Here is a 4770-nt window from a genome sequence, read left to right on the forward strand (position 1 = left end):
CTAAAAGTCCAAGAACACTAGTGTGTGTTTTTGGTGTTCTTGGTGAAACTTGAAGATCTACACATTTGGAATGATTTCACGGATGGAATCATGTAAGATCACTAGATTAAGTAAGATATCAACTTATTAGGGCTAGAAACACTTACAAAGTTAAAGATCAAGAAGGAAGATCGGATGATACTTGAGAGGATTTGAGTTTTGGATCTTGAAAAGTGAAAAAGTGATTAAAATGGCTAAGTGCCATATTTATACCCTTGGGGTTTACGGCCGTAAACACCTTGTTTAGGCCGTTAACTCCAAACTCTTGGAGTTTTGGGACATTATTGCTACACAATAAACCATAGGGCATCCTCTCCCCTGTTATCTCCTGAAGTACTAGGCTTTAGGACACTCAAACTGACTCTACACAGCTCAAAAGTTAGCAGAAACTGTTCTGTCTTCTATTGAAGTGAATGGTTGTACAGAATAGAAATTTCGGGTTGTCACATCATCCCCCCGTTAGAAGGAATTTCGTCCCGAAATTAGAGTTTAAGCAAATAAGTAGTTACAAATAACTAAGTAAAAAGACGAGGATATTTCAGTTTCATCTGATCCTCTCGCTCCCAAGTGAATTCAGGTCCTCGCTTAGCGTTCCAGCGAAACTTCACTATTGGGATACGAATTTGTTTCGTTTGCTTGACCTCCCGGTCCATGATCTCTACAAGTTCTTCCACGAAGTTGAGGCTCTCGTTGATCTCAATCTCGTCGAGTGGGATTACAAGAGTCTCGTCGGACAGACACTTTTTCAAGTTCGAGACGTCGAAAGTAGAATATACGTTACTGAGTTCGCGCGGTAAGTTAAGTTTGTAAGCTATAGGGCCGATTCTGGCAAGAATCTCGAAAGGCCCTATGTACCACGCTTTCCAAAGCGTATCAAGCCCTTCCAAGGTGAGACCTTTAATAGAACACGGTCGCCCACCTGGAATTCCAACGGTTTCCTTCGTTTATCAGCGTAGCTTTTCTGTCGGTCTCTAGAGGCTTTTAATCGTTCACGAATCTAAACGATCTTCTCAGTCGTTTACCGAATGATCTCCGGACCCATGAGAGTGCTTTCAGGAACTCGTCCTTTAGCTAACTGGGTATCACCCACCTCAGCCCAGCACAGAGGGGATCTGCACTTTCGGCCATAGATGGCCTCGAATGGAGCAGCCTTTATGCTCGTGTGATAACTGTTGTTGTAGGAAAATTCGACAAGGGGTAATGAGCATCCCATGCTTTCGCAAAGTCTATCACACAGGCTCACAACATATCTTCCAAGGTTTGGATAGTCCTCTCACTTTGCCCATCTGTCTATGGATGGTAGGCTGTACTCATGTCCAGCCTAGTTCCTAGGGAACTTTGTAGCGACTGCCAGAACCTCGAAGTGAATTTACTATCTCTGTCCGAGATAATGGATATGGGAACACCGTGCAGTCGTATAATCTCCCTAATGTAGGTTCTTGTAAGCTTCTCCATCTTGTCTGTTTCTTTGATAGGCAGGAAGTGTGCGGACTTGGTCAATCTGTCGACGATGACCCATATGGTATCAAGTCCACCCGTTGTCTTGGGCAACTTGGTTATGAAGTCCATAGTGATCCGCTCCCACTTCCATTCCGGTATCTCCGGGTGCTGTAGTAGACCTGAGGGTTTCTGGTATTCGACCTTGACCTTGCGGCAAGTAAGGCATTTACTTACGAAGGTAGCAATCTCTACTTTCATGTTAGGCCACCAGTATAGCTTTTTAAGATCCAGATACATCTTATCTGAACCTGGGTGGACGGAATAACGAGTGTTGTGTGCCTCGGTCATGACCAAGTCTCTGAAACCACCGTGTTTCGGTGTCCAGATCCGATCCATGAGATATAAGGCTCCGCCACCCTTGACTTCCAAGTTCTTATCCATCCCTCTCAGGGATTCACCCGCCACATTTTCAGGTTTCAAAGCGTCGAGCTGAGCTTCCTTAATTTGTGTGGACAAGTGTGAATGGATTGTCATAGTCAAAGATTTGACTCTACGACCAGAATATTCTTTCCGACTTAGGGCGTCACCTACTACATTGGCTTTACCCGGATGATAACGAATTTCGCATTCGTAATCACTGAGTAGCTCGACCTACCGTCTTTGTCTCATGTTGAGCTCCTTCTGGTCGAATATATGTTGTAGGGTTTTGTGGTCTGTAAAGATAGTGCTTTTTGTACCATACATGTAGTGTCTCCAGATCTTCAGAGCAAATACAACTGCTCCTAGTTCAAGATTGTGTGTGGTGTAGTTGACCTCGTGTGTCTTTAGCTGTCTCGAGGCATAGGCGATGATCTTACCTCGTTGCATCAGAACACATCCGAGTCCTTGATTTGACGCATCGCAATAGACAACGAAGTCTTCTATCCCTTCGGGGAGGGATAGTATTGGTGCGGTGTACAAGGCTCGCTTGAGCGTTTGGAACGCTCTCTGCTGCTTCTCTGCCCAGTCAAAGGCCACGCCTTTCTGGGTCAGTGTTGTAAGAGGTTTCGCTATGCGGGAGAAGTTTTGAATGAACCTGCGATAGTAGCCAGCGAGGCATAGAAATTGACGAATTTCTGTAGGCGTCTTCGGTGCTGACCAGCTCTCAATGGCTTTAATTTTGGAAGGGTCCACGTATATTCCCTCTTTGCTAACCACGTGCCCTAAGAATTCGACTCTTCGGATCCAAAATTCGTATTTCGAGAACTTCGCATAGAGCTTCTCTGAACGCAGCGTTTCTAAGACTTGACGAAGATGTTGACTATGTTCCTCCTTACTACGAGAGTAGATAAGTATGTCATCGATGAAGACGATGACGAACTGATCCAAGTAAGGACGACACACCCTATTCATTAAATCCATGAATACTGCGGGCACGTTTTTTAATCCGAACGGCATCACTACGAATTCGTAGTGCCCATAACGAGTTCGGAAGGCTGTCTTCGGGACATCCTCCCCTAGCACTCGTAGTTGGTGATATCCGGATCTTAGATCGATTTTTGAAAAGAAGTTCGCCCCTTGTAGTTGATCAAATAAATCGTCAATACGAGGCAGAGGGTAACGATTTTTGACGGTCAGTTTGTTGAGCTCCCTGTAGTCGATGCACATACGAAACGATCCGTCTTTCTTCTTGACGAACAAGACTGGAGCTCCCCAGGGTGAGAAGCTTGGTCTTATAAAGCCCTTGCTGAGCAGTTCGTTAAGTTGACAGGACAGTTCTTGCATATCTGCAGGTGCTAGACGATAGGGCGATTTGGCTACGGGAGTAGCCCCTGGAACTAAGTCGATTCTGAACTCGACTTGACGTTTCGGAGGTAATCCTGGGAGTTCTTCCGGAAAGATGTCGGGAAAGTTGCATACTACTGGTATGTTCTGAATGTCTTTCGTCTCTTGGCTCACATCGACCACATGAGCAAGGAATGCACGAAATTCCTTTCGCAAGAATTTTTGAGCTTGAATGCTCGAGATGATACGAAGGTTCGTGTCGGGTTTGCCGCCATAAACTGCTAGAGTTTCGTCAGACGGAAGATTAAGGCGAACAACCTTTTCATAACACATGATGTCGGCACGATGAAGACTCAACCAATCCATGCTGATAATGACGTCGAAACTTTTAATTGAGACTGGCATGAGGTCGATCGAAAATGAATGGCTATCTAGTGTTAGGGCACACCCTATGAATATACTGCTAGTGCTCTCCGTCTTTCCATTAGCCATTTCTACAGTGAACGGTTCTTTAAGTGCTCGTGATTTTTGCTTAAGTAAATGAGCAAATTTTTGGTTCACGAAACTCCTCTCTGCTCCACTATCAAACAGAATGCATGCATAAGAGTTATCGAGGAGAAACTTACCAGTGACCACTGTGGGGTCGGCAACCGCTTCCTCGTGGCCTATGGCCAGAACTCTTCCCACTCTACCGGCATTCCCTGCCTTAGGGCAGTCCCTCTTGTAGTGGCCCACCTCGCCACAACCGTAGCAAGCCTAGCCCACTCCTGTGCCGGGGACTTGGTTGATTGGCCTCACCGGAGCTTTGCAGAAACGGGCAGTGTGCCCCTTCCTGTTGCAGTTCAAACACTACATTTCCCGGCAGGCTCCTACGTGGTGGAAGTTGCACTTGTTGCACTTGGGCAAACTTCCCGCGTACTGCTTTACTGGAGCAGCAGCAGTGGCAGGTGCTATCGCAGCATGAACTGCCACGACCTGCTGTTTCTTGGCAGCCTTCTTCTTCTTCTTGTCATCCCAGAACTTCCGCTTGGAATCAGCGGTTCTGGCGGGTTCTGAGATGGCCAGGGTTGTTGTTGCGGCCGGGGTACGAACTCCATGGTCTATAAGCCGCTGTGCCAATCGCTTGGCACTATCAAATGTAGTGGGGTTTGAAGCCAAAACATTTCCCTGGAATGGAGGCACCAGCCCCCATATGTACCTTTCAATCTTCTTCCCCTCTGTATGAACCATGTTAGGACAAAGGGCCACCAGCTCATAGAACCTGGCAGTGTAGGAGACTATGTCGGAGCCCTTCATGGTTAGGCTCCACAGTTCTTCCTCTAGCTTTTGGATTTCGCCCCTCGGGCAGTACTCCTCAATCATCAGCTCTCTCAGAGCTTCCCAGCCCATAGCATTTGCCACTATTAGAGATAGTGACTTGACATGGCAATTCCACCATGTCAGGGCCTTTGTCTCGAAGGTGCATGTAGCAAATTTGACTTTGCTTCCCTCCGGGCATGAGCAGATCTCGAAGATCGACTCTGTCTT

The sequence above is a fragment of the Lactuca virosa genome, chromosome 3, assembly GCF_052849685.1.
Source record: "Lactuca virosa cultivar CGN04683 chromosome 3, Lactuca_virosa_CGN04683_v6, whole genome shotgun sequence".
Classification (NCBI taxonomy): Eukaryota; Viridiplantae; Streptophyta; class Magnoliopsida; order Asterales; family Asteraceae; genus Lactuca; species Lactuca virosa.